The sequence below is a fragment of the Hylobates moloch genome, unplaced genomic scaffold (assembly GCF_009828535.3).
Source record: "Hylobates moloch isolate HMO894 unplaced genomic scaffold, HMol_V3 SCAFFOLD_18, whole genome shotgun sequence".
NCBI lineage: Eukaryota > Metazoa > Chordata > Mammalia > Primates > Hylobatidae > Hylobates > Hylobates moloch.
In genome coordinates this window covers 7,048,564-7,074,406 of record NW_026652293.1, presented here as the reverse complement: position 1 = coordinate 7,074,406, position 25,843 = coordinate 7,048,564, and the positions used below count along the sequence as shown (strand labels likewise).

The following is a 25,843-nucleotide window of genomic DNA, read 5'->3' as shown; positions in this document are numbered from 1 at the left end:
CAGACCACCCTTAGAGAATGAATGCTGTAAGTGTTGCACAGAAATCTCTGGGTGAGGACAAGTAGGAGGAGAATGATCAAAGTGTGGCCTCAGAGGCAGGTGCAGAGGATGTACCCACAGGGCACCTGGTCTGGGTAGATAAGGGAGAAGCCCACTGCTGTCTTCTTTATTCAGAGTTTCCAAATAGCCAGGATGGTCTTTCAGTTTAGCAGCTCCTGTGAGCCTCTCACATGTCACGGAAGCTACAGTGCCTCACAAGCGGTGTTTGTGGTTTCAAGTCAAAACCCATGGGAGTTCTGGGGTTGATTTGCCAGTGACCTGTCATTACTGTAAACCCCTTCTCCAAGGGGCCCAGGCCTAGACTAGGTTCTAGGGGCTGGATGTGGTCAAGGGCCACAGAGCTGTTGGACAGGCTCTGCTGAGGCTTATTTTGGGCTTTGCTTTCTTCTTCTGCCTTTTATTCTCCTCTTTCCCTCCTCTTTAATTCTAAGGGGCATTAAAAACCCTGCTTAGTCTTTGGTAACTCTTGTGCTTTCTTAGTTTTTAGAACAACATTGAAAATAAAAACAGACATTTCCTAGCCCCACTGGCCAGAATTTATCAATTAAATCAATATCATTGGCTTGCCATTCTCTTCTCATCCCATGCAGATTTGCCTGGCACACACAGTAGGTGGGCTCTAAGTGCTCTGGTGAGCTTAGAAATCATTTTATAAGGAAGGCACCCATTTAGGAACTGGGTCAGACATTGTGTGGCCAGATTAAAGCTCAATCCCTGGTTGCCCACCTGATTGTGGGAGACCGTCTATAGAAGGAGGGGAAAGTTTCTTTTTCCCCTGGTGCTGGACTAAGAACTCCAGAGGCCCTAAGTTGTCTCAACCTTCAGATGTAGTTCAAAGTAGTTTAAGGAGGCCCGACAAGGTTCTGATACTCTTTTGATGATTTTAAAAGTATTCCTTTTAAGATTAAAATACTCACTTAAAATACAAGGAATACTGTCTAAACAGCATTATTCTTTCAAGTAATTAAGGAGAATCTGTTTGTACCTTGGCTTTTGGGTGATCTGAGACTGTTCCCAGCAAGAACCTTGAATTCAGGTGCCTCAAGCAGTGGGTTGGATATAAATTGGTATCAGGTAGTCAGTTGGTTTCACCGAAGTGGTTGAGGGTTGTGCACTTGAGCCTATCTTATGTGGCAGACCTTATATACCTTTGTCAGCAAAGGCTGGAACTGCCTTCCCCACTTTGCTCAACCCCTAGCCCTACCCTGGGTCCAAGTGTTCTGTTATTGGAAACCCCAAGATGTGCTCTGTCTTTGGGCTTGTCTTTGCAGCAGAGCGTGGTGGTTAAGTGTGCGGGCCCTGGAGTCAGACTGGATTTGCAACCCAGCTCTGCCCTTGCCCATCTGTGTGACCTTGGGCAAGTTTCTGAGCTTCCCTGTGCAGCAGTATCTATATACAACTGGAGATGATAATTGGTGCTGTTGTAGTGTTGCAAGGGCGGAATGAGTGACTGTACACAATCCTTGGATGAATACTTGACATACAGCAAGTAGTCAGCCCATCTGAGGTGTAGTGGTTGATGTTTTTCCTTGGGAATGCTCAGCTGCTAAAAGCTAAGTATGTCTCTTCATGGATCTGAAGACTTGGAACAGACCAGATATCAACTCCAATATTCTGAGGATGTTACAGGGAGACAGAGACGTCAGTCTCATAGTAGAAAGACTGACTGGCTCAGGCATTTAGGAGGCCCTGTTTCCAGCCCTGGACCTTCTACTATGAGATCCCAAACAAGTTCCTTTTCATCCCTTGGCCTTTCTTTCTGCATCAATAAGCCAAGGGCTTGCCAGAGTTGTTTTTCTAAGAAGATTTCCAAAGCTAATGCCCTTAAGTTTTGTGATTCCCCTATGTCTCCTCCCAGCCTGCCCCTTCTGTTCCCCTTGGCAGGAGTGAGCAAACATGAGTGGTTCTGATACATATTTTCCTTCCTTTTCAAATCCACCAGGTCAGCACAAGACCAGGCACTGTCAGCCTCTTCTAGCTCATAGCTTCTGCCCAGCCCTGGAAGTGCCATTCTGTAAGAGAAACAAAACCTTTTCTTTCGGCAGCTTTTGCGTGTGTTCACCTGTATTTCCTTCTCGCAATCCTGGCCCCCAGCACTTTGAGGTTGCAGTTTCGTTGTGAGTCAGGCCTGCTGAGAGCAGTGGAAATCAGAAGAGCCTCCACTTGGTAGGGGAGGACGTGATGCTGCCTTTTCCTCAAGAGCATGGCTCCGTGGGCGGCGGGGGTGTGGAAGGGAGGTGGTCACCTTCCGGAAGTGGATTTCTCACATTGACTGTTTCAGGGAGAAAAGAAGATTACTGGAAAGCCCTAGAAAGCGCTTCACATCTCTTTCAGAAAGAACTTTGCGTTCTCAAGCAACTATCTGCACCACGCAGTAAAATGTCTGTTGCGTTGATGCGTGCGCCACACAGGCCTATGGCGAGGAGGAAGTGTTCTTGGTGTAGTTGGCTCCTGACATGGGACTCAGATAATAAATTCCCTAGAGAGAGGTGACCATGGGATCCTGGATTCCCATGGCAGAGCACAGTGAGGCCAGTCTGGGTGCTGGTTCAGTCCCAGGAGTTGCCAGCTGCTATGGGCTTTGAAGTATTAAAGTCCCCCAATGCCTCCATTGTATCCCATGGGAAAAGGTGAGCAGGCAGGGAGGAATGGCCAGTGCTGGAAACAGGATATCTGACCCCGGTGAAAACCACTGTGGATGAACACTCAGGTCATGCAGGCTCTGGATCAGCAGATTCTTGGATCCTTGAAGGAGGGTCCATGCAGGTAGACTTCAGGTAGACTGAAGACCCATGGAACACAAACATATAGATAATGCAAAAGAATACATACACCACCCCCAATTTAGAAGTGCCTGTTTTCTATGGACTTGAGTGGCAACCATTGGCACTTCCTTAACCCTGCTTGTGAGAAATCCTTTACAAAATCACCAGCAACTTCTAGAGAGCCAGGAGGTCAGATACAGTGGTGGGAAAGAAGCCATGAAAATGACACTGAAATCCGTGGGTGGTTCTAATCCTGGAGGCTGAATTCCTGTGGGGCTGATTTGTGAGCTGGGGCAGGTGGGGAGGAGAGTGGGTCATCTGGGAGCACGTGGTTAAGCAGGGCAGAAGGTTAGCATTTCAATGGAGGGCCTACAGCCCCTCAGAGGGGAAAGTGCAGAGGGACCTCCAGAGAGGGCAGCCAGGGAGAGGGAGTAGAGTGTGACAGAAGTTGACCCAAGACAACCTCGGCTATTTCAGATGTTGCCTGAGGCTGTTCATATGTCCAGTAGGGAAAGAAGCTGTCCTTTGTAAGTCTCATAGACCCCCAGCTCCCAAGAACCTGAACTAAGTTTGGTGCTATTTATAGTGTAACCCCTGCTTTGTAGGCTGGGAATGAATCAACATTTATAAGTAGAGTTTCTACAAAGATGTTGCTCCAGGTTCCAAAAAAGTGACTTACAGACATCTGTGCAAAATTGGAAAGCTACCTGCACCAAAGTGTATAAACATATATCTGGTCAAAGGGGTCACAAGATGTAAACTGTGTGTTAGGGAGGGGTGGTGATGGGGACTTGGGGTAGGGAAGTGAAAGGGGAGGGATATAGGACATGCTTAGAGGGTATCATGAGCAAGCTGGCCTCACCAAAGCTCTGCCATTGGAATCCAGAATCCCATGTACATCTTCACCAAGGATACCCTATCATATCTGTAAGATGGAAAACATAATGATACTTACCTGCTGGCTATGAGAAAAAAATGGGAAAAATGCTTGTCATAGTGCATGTTTCATAGCAAGCACTCAATGACTTTTACCTGACAAGCCATTGCTTACTCTACAATGACTGTAACTGTACTGAGACTACTACAGCTACTATGGCCAGTACTATCAGGACAGCTATGACTGTTGATACCACCACAATTTCTCTTTCTCTTCTGGGCTTCCTGAAATGACTTTGAACATCCAAAGACTGGTGCAAGTGGAGGGAGAGTTAATGTCCCCACAGTCCTTTCTGTGTGAGTGAGGGTTGGCTGGGGACTACAAGGCAAGGTTCTTGGTGGAGTGGGATGCAGGAGCTTCTGGTCACTGTGACCATAGCTGGGGCTGCTGTTTCATTTCAGGTAAAATCAGAGGGCTTTAGAGTAAATAGGAGGGGAGGAGGAGAGACTGAGTTGCAGCAGCCCACATTGAGCCAGAACTTGCTTCTCTATAGGCTGCAGTGGTGGGAAAATTGGGGTTGAGGCTGCTAGTGCCACTGTAACCAAGGTGCGGGCCTGTGGAAATGGTGCGAGGGATGCTGAGCTCTTCATACTGACCTCACCCTTCTCCCCAGTACTTCCCACCCTAGCTGAGCTAAAGGCCACATGGAGGTTTATTCAGCTGTAGTTACTGCCATCAACATTCTGAGAACAACCAATCAACATATTAAATTCTGTTCTCCAGCCCCCAAGCCACCGGAGAACAGAACGCATTCTTAAAGTCTTAGTTTTTCCAAACCACCAAGCCAGGTTCACTTTTCAAAGCACTCATTTTATCAGCAAAACTCCACTCTCACAAACCACCAGTGGCAGCCCAGGGCTTTCAGAACACAGCCTAACCTAGCTTGACATTTGCACTCTCAAATGCCTTCACAGCTTTCCTTCCCACAGGTTCTCTCCACAAGATCTCTGACTAAAACAAGGGGGCTCTCACTATTGTCAGAATATGCCCTGTACTCTCCCACCTCCTTACTTCCACTCATGGCTTCACTGGCCTGCAATGACCACCCCTCCTTTTCACCAACAGAATTCTTTCAATTTAGCACTGCCTCTTCCATGAGCCTTCCTTTAACAACCCGACTCTACTGAGATTTCATTTTTAAAAAAATCCTCCAGTGCTTATGACTATCCTTGGCAGTACTTTGTGTACCCTGCCTTGGAGTTGTGAAATGTCTTTGCCTGCATGGATGCATGTGTGCACATATGCATATGTGTGGGTGTATTGTGTGTATTTCATCCCTGTGGATGGGACCCATGTTTTATATATGCCAGAGATAGAGAGGAGACACAGTCTAGCTTGGTGTGAATATTGTGCTCATTTTGACTAAGGCACAGGTTTGTGATTCTCAAATGGTAAAGACCTAGGTCCGGGAAAAGGAGGCCTGGGTTTCGGTCTTTCCTCTGTGTGACTGTGGAGATGTCTTCCACCTTCAATGAGTCTCGATTTCCGTCTCTGTGAAATGGAGAGACTCCTCAGTTCTTTCTCCTGCTTTACAGAGGATCAAAGAGATTTGTCAATAGGTTGAAATACTTTAAAGCCATAAAATAGCTAAATGCATGAAAAAGCCCCTCTGTGGTCTTGTCTTTGACTCAAGAAGGGAGGCTCTGGTGGCTTTTCTCAGAACCAGCAGTAGGACTAGAATCCAGGAGTTTCTCCTCTCCAGCCATGCCACAAACCACCAAGCCACACAATCTTTTCCTGGGCTGCACTATCCTTTCCACTGCACCATGTGGTGCAGCCCCGTCAGGTCTCGTTTTCCTTTCCACCAGCCACATTCATAGCCATGGGAATCCGTGTTTTTCAGCAAGCTTCCTTCTAAAATCCCCCTCTGCCCAGAGTTCCTGGGGACCCTGTGGACCTTCCTTCCTTGTGACATGGCTGGGGAAACACACTGGTCTGCAAACCTCTTATTCATCTTCACGATCCCGGAGGTGGCTTGAGCAATCTTATCTGTTGTGTGAGTGTGCTCACATGTGTGTGTGTGTGTGTGTGTGACTCTTTGCAGCTGTTCTATGACTAACTGATGCCAGCTATCTGATACTGTATACTGTGTGCCCACCATATGCTATAGACTAAGACATGTCCTGACCCAAGCCCCAGACCCCAGGCAAGGCCAATGGCAAACTACTACCTGTCTTAGTTGGTTTCCCCTATTGCTCTTTGATGTCTTACTATGTACAAGACACTTCATATTGTTTCATTTTAAGTTTTACAACAATCTAAAGATTTGATTCAATCATTAAAACTATTTTATAGTAGCACAAAATAAGGCTCAAGTCTGATAATCAGTTCATTCCTTTTCCATATGTCCACTCAGAGACAAATAATGTGACTCTAATAATTAACATTTTTTTTTTTATCTCAACAGCTTTAGAGGTACAAGTGATTTTTGGTTACATGGATGAACCGTACAGTGGTGAAGTCTAGGATTTTAGTGCACCTCATCCAGGCCTCTGACACCTCATCTCCTTCCCTCACTGCCCCGCACTGCCCCAGGACCAGATTAGCTGAGGCAGAAGCAGTTGGAGGTGCTGGAAAAGCATTAGGGTTTTCACCATCTCCAGAATCTGCTTAGCACATGCCTCAACCTAAGGCAGTGCAGGCAGGACGGAGGCAAGAGCCTTGATTCCATAGGGGTTTCTCTTAACACAGATTCCAGAAAGTTGAGGATGACATAATAGATGACCTTTGATGTCTTTCTTCATTCCTTTTTGCTAAGTTATTCTCTGTTGTGTGGTGTCTGTGTGTGTAAGGCATTTCTAGGCAGAGGAGCTTTCCTGGGTCTGCTCAGTTTTTCCATTTCATCTGCTGATCAAGATGTAAAAGATGGACAGTGTCTGTCGTTTCCATCTAATCAGATACCAATCAGAATGCCAGAGTGACCTTTTCCTTTTCCTCCTTGGAAAGAAAGAGATTATTTCAAGGAACAGCTGTGGAGTTAGATAGAGAGGACTGACTGGAAAGTGATTTGATGATCTGAAATCCTGGCATTCCATGAAGGTTTCTCTGGGCTTATAGTACAGTATGAGAGATCTTTGTTGAACTGAAGAAGATGCTCTGACCATTAGGGTCATTAGACACTATGGAACCTTCTCACTGAAGTTCCCTTTTTGGAAACTGCTAAACATTGTACCCAACAGGTAATTTTAAATCCCTTATCCCCTGCCCCTCTGAGGATCCAATGACCATTATACCACCCCTTATGCCTTTGTGAACCCATAGCTCAGCTCCCACTTGTAAGTGAGAACATGGGTATTTGGTTTTTGATTCCTGAGTTATATCACCTAGAATAATGGCCTCCAGTTCCATCCAAGTTGCTGCAAAAGACATTATTTTATACTTTCTTATGGCTGAGTGGTACTCCATGGTGTATATATGCCATATTTTATTTTTTTATGTTTCAGTAGTTTTTTTCGACTTTTAATCTCGGGATACATGTACAGGTTTGTTACATAGGTAACCTGTGTCATGGGGGTTTGTTGTCTTACTAATAACTAATGGGTATTAAGCCTAGTACCCATTCGTTATTTTTCCTGATCCTTTCCCTCCTCCCACCCCCCAATAGGCCCCGTGTATGTTGTTCCCCTCTATGTGTCCTCATCAATGAGCTCCGACTTACAAGTGAGAACATGTGGCATTTGGTTTTCTGTTCCTGTGTTAGTTTTTCAAGGATAATGGCCTTCAGCTCCTTTCATGTCCCTGCAAAGGATATGATCTCATTCTTTTCTCACTAATTGGTTGGTGGGCACTTAGGTTAGTTCCATATCTTTGCAATTGTGAATTGTGCTGCAGTAAACATATATGTGCAGTTAGTTGCCTTTTTGATATATATAGTGGCTTCTTTTCCTTTAAGTAGATACCCAGTAGTGGGATTGCAGGATTGAGTAGTAAATGTACTTTTAGTTTTTTGAAAGATCTCCATACTGTTTTCTATAAAGGTTGTACTAATATACATTCCTACCAGCAGTGTATAAGCGTTCCCTTTTCACCACATCAACAGTGGCATCTATTGTTTCTTGACTTTTTAATAATGGCCATTCCGGCTGGGGTAAGGTAATATCTCATTGTGGTTCTTCCAATAATTTTTAAAAGGCTGAAAAATATCATCAGGGCATGGTCCTCTCATTGTGCCATCCTCTCAGTATCCCAGAAAAAAAACCAGAGCCCCATGGCATGTTCTGTTTCTGTCCCTGATTGTGGTCTGCTTATGGTCGTTCCTTCCCCGTCTGCTACAGGGGAAGGAAAACACCCAGCACCTCCCAGGTAGAAAAAGAGGGAAAAAATGTAAAATGTAAAAACCCAAGCTCGGCAACTATAGAAGATAAACAACGTTGAGTCTCAGTATGGTTCATCGGCAGAATTTTCCCCAGAGCCAACGGCCTGTGTCAGAGCTATATTTTCCACTCCGGCTACTGTGATTTGGTTGTGGCACTCTTGGTTTCTTTCATTTTGGTGGAGACAGACTCTGACGCAAGTTTAAGGCTCTGGCAGGTGTCTGGGGATTTACGAACTTGTCCGGGCCTCTGACACCTCATCCCGTTCCCCCATTGCCCCCCACTGCCCCAGGACCAGATTAGCTGAGGCAGAAGCAGTTAGAGGTGCTGGAAAGTTGTTAGGGTTCTCACCATCTCCAGAATCTGCTTAGCACATGCCTCAACGTAAGGCAGTGCAGGCAGGATGGAGGCAAGAGCCTCGATTCCATAGAGGTTTCTCTTAGCACAGATTCCAGAAAGTTGAGGATGACATGATAGATGACCTTCGATATCTTTCTTCATTCCTTTTTGCTAAGTTATTCTCTGTTGTGTGGTGCCTGTGTGTGTAAGGCATTTCTAGGCAGAGGGGCTTCCCAGGTCTGGTCAGTTTTACCACCTCATTTGCTGATCAAGATACGAAGATGGACCGTGTATGTCGTATCCACCAATAAACAGATACCAGTCAGAATGCCAGAGTGACCTTTTCCTTTTCCTTCTTGGTAAGAAAGAGATTGTTTCAAGGGACAACTGTAGAGTTAGACAGAGAGGACTAATTGGAAAGTCATTTGTTCGTTATCAGGACGCAGCTGGGCAAATTCCCAGGAGCTCTGCTGCTGGGTATGACCAGGAGGTCCTTAGGTTTTTTGTTTGTTTGTTTGTTTGTTTGTTTGTTTTTTAGATGGAGTTTCGGTCTTGTTGCCCAGGCTGGAGTACAATGGCATGATCTTGGCTCACTGCAAACTCCACCTCCTGGGTTCAAGCGATTCTTCTGCCTCAGCCTCCCGAGCAGCTGGGATCACAGGCGCCGGCCACCATGGCTGGCTAATTTTTGTATTTTTAGTAGAGACAGGGTTTCACCATGTTGGCCAGGCTGGTCTCGAACTCCTGGCCTCAAGTGATCTGCCCACCTTGGCCTCCCAAAGTGCTGAGATTACAGGCGTGAGCCACCATGCCTGGTCCCTAGGTTTTGACTTTGGCTCTCTGCACACTGTGCTCAGTCCCAAAGCTTCCTGTGCCCCATGCCCAGCCCCAGTGCCCTCTCACTAGCGTTTTGGCTTTCAAAGCCTCATTGTGGTTTCCTTCACCAAGAACTTCACCCTCACCAGAGGCTCCTTTCTCCTCCTCCTATAAAAGCCCCATTTTCTTAAAGGTAACTGGCCAACTGAACACTTTTAAAAATAGGTTGTAACTGCACCTCTCACCCTCCCAGAAAAAGACTTGTAGTTTTCACTGGTAATATCCCAGACAGGGTGTCTAAGTAAATTGGAACATTCCTGGCCCTGTACATGTGTGCATGTGTGTGCATTTAAGTGGGGGTGGGGAGGCCCTGGGTCTTCCCAGGCTGGTTGGATTTATCATCTCTTCTGCCTTTCCCAACATTTAAGATGGGCAGTGCCACTCACGGGCAGATGCCCACTTCTCTGGAATTGCCCCATCCTGGTAATATTTGTGGCTTCTGAAGGCTGAGTCTGAGATGCCTTCTCTTGGTTCCAAGATTCTGAGAAAGCCTGGGGAACAGCATAAAAAGTCTACTCTGGAAATAGTATACAAGCAAACCAACTGCCCACCCACATCCTGAGTGAACATTACTGAGTGTTCCTGAGCCAAGGGCAGACCCAAATTCCTTAACCATCTTTTTCTTCCCTTTCCCAACCTGGCATGGCCTCACACCCCTCCACCCCTCCATTAAAGGCTGTATTTATGAGCAGTGATGGATGCTCCCTGACAGGGCCACCCTAGAAAAAATTGTGTAATGACAAAAACATGATGCTCTGATTGACCCTTTGTGGTTTAGCACATTCACAATCCCCCCACCCCCCCTTTTTTTCTGAGATGGAGTCTTGCTTTGTCGCACATGCTGGAGTGGAATTGCGTGATCTTGGCTCACTGCAAACTCCGCTTCCTGGGTTCAAGTGATTCTCCTGCCTCAGCCTCCCAAGTAGCTTGGATTAGAGGTGCATGCCACCCCGCCCAGCTAATTTTTGTATTTTTAGTAGAGACGGGGTTTCACCATGTTGGCCAGGATGGTCTCGATCTCCTGACCTCGTGATCCACCCGCCTCGGCCTCCTAAAGTGCTGGGATTACAGAAGTGAGCCACTATGCCTGGCTAGATGTATGTACCTCTCTTAAGCCCATCTTATAGGTGAGGAAACTGAGTTCAGAGAGGTGATGTGCCCAGTCCAAGCCCACACAGCTGATAAGTGTCAGAACGAGGATTTGAATCCTGGGCAGTGTGGCTGCAGAGGCCACACTCTGCTGTCCCTTAACAGAGCTATGGGGAACTAATTGGCATATAATTAGCTGAAATGAAGTACTTCGTGGTACCTGGCACAAAGATACCACAATAAATGTTAGTTCCCTTGCCCCGGGAATGGTTTGCATTTTAATGACAGTGGAATGAAGGGCTTTCAGGATCCATTAGAGTTAGAAGGATTTGCATCTGAGTGCATGAATGCGCTTGTGGGACACCCACGCAAGCCACTGACAATCCTCAGGGTTGGTCAGCCCCGTCCTCAGAGGTTTATACCTGGAGCTAAATCCCGATGGGGACTTCTACCGATGACTTTTATAGCTTCTGACATTTCAGTCTCTTCATCTCAGGGAGTTGGTTCTCTGAGGACTTTGGGGGTAACAGTTTTAAAAATAATGTAAGGCAGCTGGTGATAGCTGCTTTAGGGGCAGCATGTGAGCTGGGCCCCAGGAGGGGAAAGCCATGAATCAGGGGTCATGTAGCAAGACAGGGCTTTCCTACGGGCCGGATTTGGTCAGCATGGGTCCCTGGTTCCCTTGAGGGATTCCCCGACTGTGCGGCCTGGCAGTTGCGCTCTGGTCGAATGCCTCCGATTCCCCCAGCCGGCCTGACTCATCCTGCATCGCTCAGACCTCTGTCAAGGTGCTGCTCGGACAGTCAAAGAGGCTGCAGCAGGCAATCCCCTTGCCCACTGCAAGGCTGGTTGGGAGGCTGAACAAAATGGCACATCCTCTCAACTCCAGAAAGGTTGGGCCTTCCTTTCACCCCCCGTTTCATGCCTGGAACCTCAAACAACAGAAAAAAACACAAGGCAGAAAAAAAATTGTAGTAATTATTAATGCTTTCTGAACCTCTAACACCACTCGATTAGTCATAGTCATAGTTCGAGTGCTTGTTATGATAACACCTCGGTGGCTTCCTTAACTGTTGGTAGTGATTAATGGCATCATCTGGTGGAAGGGCTAGGGAGGAATGTGCCTGTTGACAAGAAACAGGGGCTGAGTAGCAGGGGAAGGAGAGTGGGGACAGGGAGGTGTGGGTGGAAGCCTGGGCTAAGGCTAGCGTTACTGCACCTGAGTCAAGAGGGCAGATCCCTAAGTTAGAGACCACCACTTAATATTCCAAAGACATCTAGGGGCTCCTGGGTCATGGCTCTTCAGGTGGTGGATGGGCAATGTTCTCTAGTACCTTGGACACCATGGCCAGGCCAATCTCATTCCATCACCATCACCATCAAGTTATTCCCCAGTTTGGTCATTGGGAGAGACTTCTCATTGGCCACCAGAACAACTCTAAATTCATACGAACCTTTCAGTTTCCCCACCTGCAACTTGGAAATAAAGATACTGCCGCTCTTATTGGGAGGATAAAATGAAATAACAGGTGGAAAGTTCCTGGCACGGCATACAGTAGGCACTCAATACGTGGTGGTTTATTTCACTCTATTTCTGTCTACTATCCGTCACATCTTACACTTTATTGTCTGTCACCCGTTCCATGACTCCTGCCCTGCCTCCCACACATTCACTGATTCCCATGACCCCGTGTCCCTCCTTTGTGAAGCCTCTTCCCACTGTTCCAGCTCACATCGACACCCCCTCTCTGAGCTCTTATACTACGGTTGGCCCCGGGTCCTCCTGTTGGGTCCTCCCTACTTGTAGCATGGGTGTAAGTTTCATCTTCTCACGTAGATTTTAGCTTCTCAAGTTCAGGAACTGGGCTCATTGCTTCTTTTGATTCTCATGCCTGACAAGTCACAAGGTGAGCAATAGGTTCTTTAGAAGAGACCTGCGAGGTGGGTAGGGGTGGGTGTGTGGCAATGGAAAGTTACCCAAAGTAATGGGGAAACCATCTGGGGCACTTCTGTTTGGGGATTTCCCTGGACCACGTTTCGTGACCTGTACCAAGCCCAGTGCTTTGTCAAGCTGTAATCCTGCTATGCTCCCTACTTTCCATACCTATTTCTGCCCATGACACTCATGTGAATTGGCAAAAGTGCTGTGGGATGGAAAATATTGGAATCTCAGGGAAAAGGGTTAGTGAATGCATCCTTCAGGGCAGGATGTGGGGTCCCAAAACTGCTTTGTGCCCAGCAGATCACCCAAACCTTTCCTCCATTTCCCCATGCCAGCTAAAGCAACCTTGGCTGTTATGCTCTGGCCCAGGTGTCTCTCAGGGCCTTTCATTCTCCACACAAAAAGCTTAGGCATAGGGGCCAGCCAAGATCCAGACACAAGGGCCAGCTGGAGAATTGGGAAGTAGAGTAACACCTGGCCACCAAGGCTGGTACAGTTCAGCCTGACAACAGTCTGAGGGCAGTAGTCTGTTGTGAAAGGGGACGGACATGTCACCTTGAAGCTGCAGCACTTTTCTAGACCTAGCCCACCTTCTTGAACATTTCAGTCTGTTTGCATCCAGCTGGGTGTAGTCTGTCATACACACAAGTTGCCTTCGGCTCTGAGGCTGCTTTATAAGAACTAGTCCTGGATGGTGTTTGGTCAGGGATGAGGTTTGAGTTTTCTCAGCCCAAGCAGATATGCTTAAATTACTCTCAGATTGGATGCCTCAAGAGCCTGGCCTACTCCCCTCCTACTGACCATCTGTTTCCTACTCAACCCAAGCCAACTCACCATTTGACTCCTTCCCACACTTTTAGCATTGTGAACTGTAGAATGCTGGAGTTGGAAGGAGCTGTTGAGACTAGCTAGTCTACTTTCTTCCTCATTCTATGTATGGGCAGACAAACCCAAGACTTGGGGGCAATTTGCTATGAGCTTCTTACAGCCTCTACGTACTACACATGGATAGCTGTTTACCTTCCTGCTCCTGGATCAGAGCCTACCCTCAAGTTATCCCCCATAGCCCACTCTTGTTCCATCAGTTGTGTCTGAATCAAAGACTCCCTTCTTTTTATTCCTTCTATTAACAGCCTTAAAACTCACCTTCTCCAAGAAGAAGCCTTCTTTGATTAATTCAGTTCATTTTTGTATGAGGATTTTCCAGAGAAACAGAACCAATAGAAATATATATATATGTGTGTGTGTGTGTGTATGTGTATGATTTATTATAAGGTGTAATGTATGGCTCACGTGATTATGGAGGCTGAGAAGCCCCATGATCACCTGTCTGCAGCTGGAGACCCAGGAAAGCCGATGGTATAGTTCGAAGGCCAGTCGGAGAGTCCCATGGTGTAGATTCTAGTTCAGGTCTGAAGGCCTAAGAACCAGAAGCTCTCAGGCAGGAGAAGATGGATGCTTCAGTCCAAGCAGTCAGGCAGAGAGGGGGAATTCTCCTTTCCCCCACTTTTTTGTTCTACTGGAACCCTTCGTAGATCAGACCGTGCCCACTTACACTGGGAAGGGCAATCTGCTTCACTCGGTCCACAACTTCAAATGCTAATCTCTTCCAGAAACATTCTCACAGGCACACCCAGAAATCATGCTTAATCAGACATCTGGACATCCTGTGATTCAGTCAGGTTGACCATAAATTAGCCATCACAATCCTTCATTCTTATGAGGCCGGTGGCTTGTACTATGTTAATATTCACTTACCATTGTTTTTCCCCCATGAGTTCCTATAGGATTACGGCCATACACCACTTAATGTTGTTTCAGTCAATAATGGACCACATATATGATGGTGATCCCATAAGATTATGATGCTGTATTTTACTATACCTTTTCTATGTTTAGATATGTTTAGATACACAAATAACCTACCATCATGTTACAATTGCCTGCAGTATTCAGTACAGCATCATGCTGTATAGGTTTGTAGCCTAGGAGCAATAGGCCATACTGTATGGCCTATCTTATTGTGTAAATACACTCTATGATGTTTGCACAATGACAAAATCACCTAATAAGGCATCTCTCAGAACATATCCCCACCGTTAAGTGATACATGACTGTATTTTAATGTGTTCTATATCACCTTCTTTAGTCTGGCAACTTCCTCCATCATTCTGGGAGGCCTCGACAGTAATGGCTGTCTTGCGATCTTTGTCTGGATTCTCACCCTTTGTCCAGCCCAGGGCTACAGACTCAGGGATGTTCATAGCCCAGTAAATGGGAAGTATTGCCTGATAACCAGATCACAAAGCCTCCTTGTGCTGAAGCTGGGGTAAGACTTGGAGGAAGAAGAACCTTCCCTGACTCCTTCGCTGGGGTCAGCCTCTAAGGGTCAGGGCTCGCTCCCTGCAGTGTAGAGACTTTGCTGCTGGACAGGATGTGAACATCCTTGGCTTTTGCATGGTCAAGTTAAGTCACTTGTCCGGGGTCATAGTGACACAATCATTGCCAAACCTGTTCATTTCACCAGGGCCCCATGGGATTTTGCCAAGTCAGTCCTTCTTTGTACTTTCTTGCTCAACTGGTGTAGAATTCTAGAATTCTCAGGCAGGAAGGGAATTCATGGCGGAGGGTGGGGTGAGGTGGAGGTCATGTCGTACATCCTCCTAAGCAGACACAGGGATGTCAGAGGCACCAGAGGGTTTCCACACTGACCTGCAGTCACTCATTTACACGTCCCCCACCTCTGAGAGTTCAGGTATTCTTGCAAATGTCTCCATTTCTGCTACTGTAGCTTATCCTGAGAACTTTACTGTTTTTCCTGGAAAACAAGAAAATGTTTGGGAATTTGTATATTGGGAATGGGCAGGTGTCTACGTTCATTTGCCTTAAAAATTATTTGAAACATTGCCCTTTAAATGGAAAAATCATTTTCCCGATTTTTTTCCTCAAGGACGTTTCCTGCTGCCTCCTCCAGACTTACTCTTATCACTCACAAACCCTAGAGGTTCCGTGGCCAAAAGAGGACAGCAGCTGGCCATTTCAGACTATGTCCCCACACGGATCAGGACTCCCTGGGACATGATGAGAGTCCGGAGAAGGTGTCGTGGTTGGCAGGAAGTGCCACATTCAGGGATATTGGCTTCTGGCTCTTTCTCCACGTGACTATGAGATGAAGCAATTTCTGAAGAGGTTTAAGATAAAAACCTTAGATGTCATTCAGCCTAATCCCTGATTTTACAGGCAGAAGAAGTGGATTTCAGAGCTAGCTAGTGGCAGAGCTGTGACTCACAGGCCACAGACCTCCTGACAGGCAGTCCTTTCTCAGAGAGCCCAGCACCTTCTGTGTTTGGTTGTGCTGAGGTAGAGTTGAAGGAGGAAGCAGGGCACACCTGCTGTAGGTCATGGGGACAGATGACTTTCCCCAGACCTCTTGCTGCCTATTTCCTCTTTTAATTTTTTTTGAGATGGGGTCTCACTATATTGCCCAGGCTGGAGTGCAATGGCTCTTCATTCATAGGTGTGATCATAGTGCACTGCAGCCTCGAACTCCTGGGCTCAAACAATTCTCCCCGCTGAGCCTCCTGAGTCACTGGGACTACAGGGTGAGCCACTGTGCCCAACTACCCCTCTTCATTAACAGAGTACCAGGCAGAGTGGTGGTGTTCCACGGGACAACCCCACCTCCTTTCCTGTTCAGAGAGTACTACCGAGGGGCCATGAGGCCTCAGCTCCACTTGTAGACATGACTTTACTTTTCTCTGAGCCTTTGGCCTCGCCCCTAACATCTCTGGGCCTTATTTTGCCTGGCTGTAAAATGGGGAGAATTGCCCAAAGTTCCTTGTCTTCTGCTCCAAGGCAGTATATCTTAGAAATTATTTGAGTTCCTCAGAGAGAGGATTGAGGAAAGAGACTTGTCCAACAAGAGGTCACGATCCTCACGAGGTTGGGAGGCCAGAGCATTAAAATCCAACAGCTGCTGGCTGATGAGTTATGACCCATAAGAGTCAACCTCGTGAGCCCTACTGTGTTAGACATTTTTCCTGAATTATTTTCACATAACTGTATGAGATAGGGCCTAACTTTATTTTAGTTTTACAGAGGGGAAACTGAAAGTCAGAGAGAACGCTGAAATAACTTGCCCAAGGTCATCCAGCTAAGTGGCAGAGCTGGGCTCCACACCCATGCAGCCTGGTTCCAAGCTCCCATTCTTAGCTACATTGCCTCCCAGACCTAGAGGCGGTACTGCAGAATAATGGTACATCTCCCTCCTGCCTCCACCCGCCCCACCCGCCAACCCCCACCAAAGGAAAGGATTGTGTGACTTGGGGATCCAGAGAAGGGGGATGATTTGTGAGTTGTAGAAATAAAAGGATCAAGATCAAGTTTGGGAATTGCCGGGTCAGAAGAGTTCACATTCTTCACCTGGCCCGTTGTTCCATCCGGTCTTGACCTCGCTAGCCTGCAGGGGGCGTGTGCAAGCCCACACTACAGCCCAGGCATCCCCTCTGCAAGGGAAGTGGTGCAGTTGTGGAACTGCAGTCCTTGGGGGCTTCAATTTGTATAGAAATGACAAGGACAGAGCAAAGGAAAGTGGGGTTTAATTTTAAGCTCCCACCTTCCCACCCCCAAGTCAATTTCCTGTGGTGCTAATAAAAGCTTCAGGGTCTCTTACTTTCATTGGTCCTTTCGACAGCCAAAGTAATTATATACACATTTTTTTTCTTAAAAGACAGTTCTCCCTCCCATTATATATGCCTCTGGGCCCCATAAAATCTGGCCACCCTCTTCCCCGACCCGATTTACCAAATGTCAGAGTCCCACAACGCCCTGAGAAACACCACTGTCCTCCTGGAGCTCTCCCACACAGTACAGGCCTTGATTGAGGGTGTGATTCGGTTCAGAGTAGCTGGGTTGAATTTTTGTAAAGAGGTTGCCGTGTGTGCACTTTTGCCGACCTCAAAGCCACCAGAAGGAGCTGAGTGCACCTTTTTGTAATGATGACTCTCTATGATTTTCTCCATAGAGCAGTGCTTACACACACTGACAGGAGTCCAAGAATGTGCACTGAGGGAGCATTTCCACACAGATCTGCATGTTCCTTACCACTCACACGTGTGCACACACATATCCATGTGTGTGTGCCAGTGCTTTGGGGCTCTGTTCTGTGGGGTGAGTAACTTCTGCTACTGGGACCCTGGATATGGCGACATTCTCTGGGACCATAGATATCCAGTTTATTTCAGGAGTCTGGAAGACTGGATTTCCAGACACCTATGAACTGACAGGACTGCCTCTGTCTGTCATAAAGTTCCTTATTGCCAGACCGCTGGCCAGGTTTAGGGGAGATGGAGGGGTCACCATACTGGACATGCTGAGGGTGAGTGAGGGAGTGTAGGGTGGAAAGGCAGACAAACAAACCATATCTGTATACCCCTTCCCCATCAGCTCCCATACTGGTCATGGCCCATTTCTTCACACAACAAGAGTCTTCACCAAGGTTGCTAGCTGCAATGGTACAGTCCAGCTAGCTGCAGCAAAAAGGGGGAATTTACTGTAAGGAGCCTGGGGTGTCTCAGAATATCCATGGGATGGAAGCTTCTGCACGACACAGAGGGACTGGAACCAGGAGCAGAAGTCATCAGAAAGCCAGGACTCAGCTTCTTGCTCTCTGAGGCCATGTGGTCACTCCTTTCTGCTTTTCTTGGCAGCTTTCTCTGCATCTCTGAGCAGTTTGCAGAGGACTGCAACTGCACAGCTCTAGAGGCTACCAGTCTTTAATTCAAGGGACCAGCCAAGACTGACTAGTGCTCTAAAGTCCCAAGACCAAATTACTGGGAGACAGAGACTAACAGCTCAGCTTAGATCAGTTGTCTACTTTCCAATCAGCTATAGCCAGGAGACCAGGGTCACATGGCTGCCTGTGGACCAAGGTCAGGGTGGAAAACATCATCAATGATGTCCCAAGTTAAATGGCTTGTCCTCTGTGAAGACCCCCTGATCAATCCTATGGAGGAAGTGACCTCTCTCCAGAATACCTACAGCACTTTCTCTTCTTGGCATGTATTGCTTTCTATCTTGTGTACTATTATTTTTATAAACATCTCATCCCCTCTCCCACTTATCTATAAGCAAGTTTGTTTATCTTCATATGTTTCACAGCTTGCACAAAAAAGATATATTTAATAATTATCCAAAGTCATCGATGATCTTCAGATAAATCAATTTTCAGGAACTTAAGCAACTTGACCAAGTGTTTCATTTCACTGAATTGTCCTGGCTTGATTAAATGTAATTAATTCAACCAATTTTTATTGAATGCCTTCTACATACCAGACTGCTGAGGACGCAACACTGAACAAGACAAAGTCCATACGCCATTGAGCTTCCAGTGTAGTGGTGAAGACCATCAATCAGTCAACAGCGTTTCCTCTAAACTAGGCTTTCAGCTGGGTGCTGAGGATAGAAATGTGTAAGTCTCCAGCACTGCCCTGGAGGAATTGTCTCCCTGGGGGCAGGGCAGTGGTGTTGGGGTAGGGGGGATGGTCACAAATGAATGGTCAGATATGTTGCTGTGCAATTTGACAGTGTTATTAGTTAAGAGTTGGGGAAGAAGTGCTGTAAGACCCCAAAGAGAGAGTGATTTACTACCTAGAGGAGGAGGGTATGGTCAAGGGAGGTTTTGCTAAGAACAGTGACACATAACTGAAATTGAAGGGTGAATAGGAGTTTGCCAGGGAGAGTGGGAGTTGAGTATATGAGTGTGCGTGTGTTTAGGGAACCGGGATGGGGAAAGGAGATAGGAATGATGGTGATCAAGCCCTTCCAGATAAAGTCATTTATCTGGAAAAAGATTTTAGGCATTGTGAAAGAGCTGCTGTGTCTGGAGGAAGGTGAGACATTTAGTATATCTGGAACACAAAAAAATATGGGGAAAAGAATGGGGAGATTGGCCCCGGCCCCTCCTGGCCTTGTGTGCTAAGTCCAGGAGGCAGTGAGTAAGTAGCCACTGCCAGTTGCCCTGAGGTCTGGAAGGCAATGATGTTGGCTGGACATGAGGACCAGGCACAGCCCGGAGACCAACCACCTCTGGCCAGAAACATATTTCAGAAGGCCTTAGGATAAGACATTATTCCTGCCTGAGGTCGTTGACCTCTGGCTCATGGAGGGAGATGGCTGGATGCTGAGATTCTGGTGAAATTTGTCACTCCCAAATTGCAACCTTCCTCAGAAAGCACTGGATCTTCTAACTTTCACTCTCTCCTTAGTGGAGTGGGATTTTCTAAATTTTGCAATTGAATTTAAGAAATCAAAGAAAGTTGTCCATTTGTAGTTAAAAAAAAACAAAAAGCAACAGAAGTCTGCCTCCAGACCCCTGTGTCCTTTGAATTACAAGCCTGTAGCCCATGGCCTTCTAGCCAATGATATGAGGGGGACTAGAGATGAGGGATTTCCATGGACTGCTCCTGCTCTGGAATGTTCCTTGGAAATGACAGATCTGCTCTCCACTGTCCCCATGTGCCTAGGCGGGGGTGGAATGGAGGCAACTTCCTGGACCTTTCCCTGCCCAGACTCAAGGCCATTGGCACCTGGTCCTCTTCTCTTTCCAGCTCTGTCTCTGTGCCCTCCCCATTCCTGGTCAGCCTCTAGCACTGTTGGCCCACCTGCCTATCTCAGAACTCTATGGCTCTGGGTCAGTCTTAGACAAACTACTCCCCCTTCTCCCCCTGTCAAACATCACTTACCCTTCCAGTCAAAGGTCTGTGTCTCTATAAAGGCTTCTCCATCCCACCTGAGTCAGACCCAAGAGCTCCCTCTTCTGTGCTGTCCCAGCACTTTTGAGTCACTTCTATATTACCCCCACTTCCTTGGAGGACAGTTATTTGTTCTTATGTTCACATTGTTCTTATGTTCTTATGTTAAGTAGACTGAATTTCTTGGGGACTAGACCTTAATCATCTCTACATCCCTGGTCATGAGCAACAGTGCCTGACACATCACAGAATCTCAATACATACTCTATTTGTCAATGAAGGGTGATTATCTGGGTATCTTGACTGTTGGGGTTGAGGTAGGATGAAGGCAGCTTTGGGAAGAACTCTAATGAGCAGGAAAAGGGAAGGGACATTTGGGTGGAAGAAACAGTTTGAACAAAGGCACCGCTGTAGAAAGTCATGGACAAACACGGGAGCCTGCAGGGAAGGAGGGGAAGGGGAGGCTGCAGCACAGGGGGCTCCGAGCATGGTCCTGGGCTGCTTGTGTGCATCAGTGAATGCACCAGGCCTTTGCAGAAACTTGATGTATTGGCACTGATCCACAGAGAAGGGAACAGAGGCCCAGGAAGGAAGGTCACACAGCTTATGAGTTGGTGATGGATATGGGATTAGACCATTCCATTAGACTTTAAAACCCATGGCTTATTGGGGCCCTAGAGAACACTTAGTAATTCAGGTTGTCTGGTGCCTAGAGTAAGTCAGTAGGTTGTGAGAGGAAAGTTGTGGAAAGGACAGAATTATATTATTCATAATATCTAGGGTGGTTTATTTTTCTGCCTTCCATGTGCCAAAACCTGGGCTGAGCATTTTTATATATCACCTCATCAAAACGAACAGCACCTTTATCAAGCGATTACCCCTATTTTACAGATAAGGAAACTAGATGTCAGAGAGTTCAATAATTTTCCCAAGATCACGAAGCCAATAAGTGATGGAGTCATGACTTAAATTCAGGTCTTTTGATGACACAACCCAGACTAATTGGGAAAGAGCTTCATGGGTAAGTCGTGAGTCATAACTTAATTTCAATTCCTGGTGACATAATGAGGGTACAAATTTTCAATTTTTTTTTTCGCCATGGGCAAGTTCCAAGCCTGGGCTTCTCTTCCAACACTGTCCCTCCCTTCCCTGTATAGTTCTGCTCACTTGCCCTGTCTTCTTGCTCTGTTCTCTATGCCCACATGTATAGAACTGGATCCCCAATCAAGGCTAACTGCTAGCCTTAAAGAAAGACCAGTCTTCCGGCAGATAAGAAGGCCTGTTAAGGAAGACGAGGGGACAGGAAAGCAAGGGGAATGTCAAAGAAACAAGGGGCCTGGCCAATATCTCAAGAACATATGCAGCCATGGCCCTGGAAGGGCGGGGGGGACTTCATTTCCTTTTCCAGATTCCTTTTTTCCTTTGAGGTTCAGTCCCAAATGGGTAAAGTTCAAATACTAGCCTTACTCAGAACTCCCTAGTCCTGCTTGCTCAAAAGGTGTATTTCCTGGCCTCACTCCGATCTTCAAAACATCTTTTTGTGGGGCTTGAGAGTCTGCCTTTTAAAATAGCACCCCAGAGAGTCTACACATTGAGGGCCTTGCCTTCTGTAATGCAGTTACGTCCATGGGCTTTCGCTGTTACTGCTGAGAGAACTTGGGGTACCAGGAAGTTGAGGTTGGATGCCTTCCAGTTCCCTGCCGTAATCAGAGGCATTGACCTGGAGGCCCTGTGTAGGAGTCCCCATCTTTCGGAATTAGTGATGTGGTTAGAGTAGCAACGTGACTCTCTGTGGACGGAAGAAGGTAGGTCGGATGTGAGAGTCTCCCTCCATGAACATGTGTGCGTCATCTGAGTCAAAGCTTGTATCTTTACTCTCAAAAACAAGTCATTTTTGTTCCTGTCAGCATCTTGGCCAACCCACAACAAAGAGTACAAGCTGGATGCTGTGCTGCAATAAAGAGGCCTCAGGTGATCCTGTAGAGTATGGCTGGAGAGAACAGGAAAGGATTATTCCCCCAGGGGCTGATGGGGCTGCCTTCAGCAACACAAAAACATGCTTACAGAAAACTGCCGGAGGACATAAGAGTGATCTGCTTGCATGAGGTTTTTCAACCACCGGGAACGGGGTGACCTAGTCCAGAGCCCTCTAATAAAGTGACTTTCAAACGGACTGCACTTCAAAATAATCCAAAGCTTTAACAAATAGAGATGCCCAGGTCTCATCCCAGATGTACCAAATTCAACTCTCAGGGACGGGGTCTGGGACTCTGTGCAAAGCCCCCTGGGAATTCTGGAACAACTAATCTGGCGCTGCTCCAGGAAATAGCACTTGGAAAGCACTCCAGCAAGGTGGGAGGGAAAATTATTCCAGCTTGAACACTACAATATGAAGCCATCCTTTCCCTCTTCGCCCTGTCTCTTCCCTTCCCTTTCTTGCTCTCTATAACATAGCAGGAGGCTCAGAAGAGCTTCTTCTGTTACGCTTCTTGTAGGGCAGTACAGGGGAAGATGTGGCTGTGTAAATTCCAGGAGGGCTTCAAGTATATTTAAATATGGGTTGCTTGCCACATTCACCTGCCTATCATGTTTGCAGATGACAACTGCAGAATGTGGCACCCAGGTCTTAAAAGTCATGAAGCGAATTGGATAACATCTGTCCAAGTCATGACAAAGAGGGTTCCTGTGCTGGGAGTGGGGGCTAATGAACCTGGAGATCCTTTCCAACACAGACATTCCCTGATGCCAACGATAACCTTTTCAAATTGTTGTTTTCTTGATTTTTATCTGTTTCTGGCACCTCTTTTGATTCCCTATATGAAGATAACCCCCAGGTTGAGTGCACTGAAATAATTTAGGTAATGAGAAGCTGAAAGTTACTAGAGATGGAAGCAATTAGTGTGTATGAAGTGTGCATTGTGTGAGTCTTAGGCTGTGTCTTTAAGCAACAAACTTTTATTGGTGTCACCATCTTTCTAGGCACAATGCAAACCCAGTGAGGATGAGATTTGGCGTTTAAAAGTGTTTCTGACCAGAGATGCCTGAGAGAATGACCCAGGGATCAAACAGATGCAAGAGAGCAAGGCTACAAGGAAACTCACCTCAGCCTGTTTCCTCAACTGCTTTCCGCACCTTTGTTTGGGGGTGGAGGAATAGAAAATGGGCTTGAATTTTTCAATCTAAAATTCTCTGTTCGAGCCTGAAATTCTCTTACCTTATAGGAAAAGTAGTTGTATCTTTCAGGGATCTAATGGGTGCTAACTGCATGGGTGAAATTATCTGAATCCCAGAGAAATGCTCTTTAGAAGAATCCACCAGACTCCTTCCTTTCTAAATCATACCCTTCTTCGAAGTTCCCTTCAATCCTTGGATCCTCTGTGGGCACTGTTCCGATTATTCAAGCACTAAATGATCTCCTCCTGTCTGCATACCTGGCTCTGATTTTAGAGTATACACCTGTATCGGCACAATTGATTTAGCTATTAATCATGTATGTGTTTCTGATAGCTCTCAGTTAGCTGCCTGGGATGGTTATTTACCTTTTTGTGCTAGTTTTACCTTCTCAATGGGACCTTGAGCAAATTAAGAGTGAAAACACATCTGTACTGATCCGTTTACATGTCCAATAAATAGATTTTAGTGCCAACGTGTGCAGCCATTGCTCTAGGTCTTGATACAGATATATACCAGGTGGTAGAGGCTATAAAGACAAAGCAAGCTAAGGGGAGTTAAGTGATAGAATCAGGAAAATCATTGACCTGAAAAATGAATAATAACCTCATTCACTTTTTTCTGTTTATCAAAGAATGCCATATGCTAGATGCTAAAACAATTTACATCTGTGTGACCAGAGCAAGCCATTATAAAAAGGAAACAATCCAAATGGAAGAAACATTTTATCAGGCTGGAAAACACAGTTATTGAATTAAACTCCAAAATGGAAGCCATAGCTTATACATGGACACTGCAGAAAACCGAATTAATGAGTAAAAGGCAAACTGAAGATAAATTTCCTAGAACACAAAAGCAAAAGATAAAGAAATGAAAATGAAAGAATAGAGTAAACATGAAATACAGATATCAAAGAGCTAACCTACACGTAACAGGAGTTCCTAAAAATAATGAACAGACTCTTTTGGAGCAGAAGCCATATGTAGAAAATATAATGGCTTTAAGTAAAATCTTATTTTAAAAACTGAATGTGCTTACTGTATTCATCAGGAGTCTGGGTTGTGTCAGGCTCAGTTCAAACTGGCTTAAACAAAAAAGGAATTTTGCTGGCTCACTTAATGAAGTCCAAGGGTTCACTAGGAATCCATCCCTGCTGCTCTTGCTTTTCTCTGGGTTGCCATCATTCTTGGGAGGGTTGTTCCTATAGCGTGACATTCAGTATCTCCAGACTTACATTCTCCCAGTTTACCAATCCCAGTGGAAAAGAGAGTTCTAATACATGTGCCATTAACCTTGGGTTAATCCTCATTGATTTTTATTGGCTTGGCTTGGGTCATGTACTCACCCTTGAATCAATCTATGCAATTGAGAAGGGTTGTTGCCTTAATTTCACCGGCAGCACACACCCACTCCTGGGATGAGAGGATAGGTCAGCTTTACCCAGAGTCACATGGACTGCAAATAAGGGAGAGATCATTTCCCAGAGGAAAATGGGGTTGCTACTTCCAGAAGAAAGGGGGAAGAATGCTAGGTAGGCTAAATAACATCACATTGGGCAGATAGAAAAGAGCTACTACTCTCAAATCTATTCAGGTAGAACTTTTACATCTAAGATACAACAAAAACTCAATAAATAAGTAGGCAAGGAGAAAACAAGTCAAGCATTCTTCAGATTTATTTTCCATAACTCTAAATGTGAGAAGACAATGAAACAAAGTATTTTAATCTGTGAAGGAAAGAAGTTGTGTGACCTGAGAATTCTATGCCTGGGTAAATTGTCACTCATAACGTATGCACTAGGAAAATACAATTCCCAGGACTCTCCCTGAGCAAACTGATAAAAAATGTATCACAATAAGGATAAATTAGAGTTGGTACAAATTATCACCAAGTCCTATCATTCTACCTCTGAAATATACTACAAATTGGTCCCCTTTCCACTGTCAATCTGGTATCATGTTAGTCCAAGTCAATATCATATTTTATCTGGACCATTGCCACAGCCTATTAACTTGCCTATCTCTTCCACTCTCAACCCTTCTAAGCCATTCTCTACATGTCATCCAATGGTCTAGTAAGCCAGATCATGTCACTTTCTTGCTTAAAATAATTTTACAGCTTCTTACGGGTATTAGTTCGGTCTCCCACTGCTATAAAAACATACCCGAGACTGGGTAATTTATAAAGGAAAGAGGTTTAATTGACTCACAGTCCTGCAGGGCCGGGGGGGCCTTAGGAAACTTACAATCATGGCAGAAGTGGAAGCAAACACGTCCTTCTTCATATGGCGGCAGGAAGAAGTGCTGAGCAAAGAGGGAAAAGCCCCTTATAAAACCAGCAGATCTCATGGGAACTCACCCACTATTACGAGAACAGCAGCATGGGGGTAACTGCTCCCATAATTCAATTACCTCCCATCAGGTCCCTCCCATGACATGTGGGGATTATGGGAACTACAATTCAAGATGAGATTTGGGTGGAGATACAGCCAAACCATATCCTATGGCATGTAGTGTCAATTCAAGTTCCTTACTATGACCTTTAAGACCTTGCCTGATTCCACCTCTGCAGTTATTCCCAGCCCAGCGGCACTATCCTCT

General features: G+C 46.1%; 1 long non-coding RNA gene across 1 annotated transcript in view; it reads left to right on the top strand.

Moving 5' to 3' along the window:
- LOC131381845 (uncharacterized) overlaps positions 1-24,403 on the top strand; it is a 35,275-nt gene extending 10,872 nt beyond the window's left edge. Inside the window, exons 2-4 of the long non-coding RNA XR_009210834.1 lie at positions 18,655-18,790; positions 20,964-21,093; positions 23,052-24,403. This is a non-coding gene — a long non-coding RNA (uncharacterized LOC131381845). The remainder of the gene's footprint in view (positions 1-18,654; positions 18,791-20,963; positions 21,094-23,051) is intronic.
- The last annotated feature ends 1,440 nt before the right edge of the window (positions 24,404-25,843 follow it).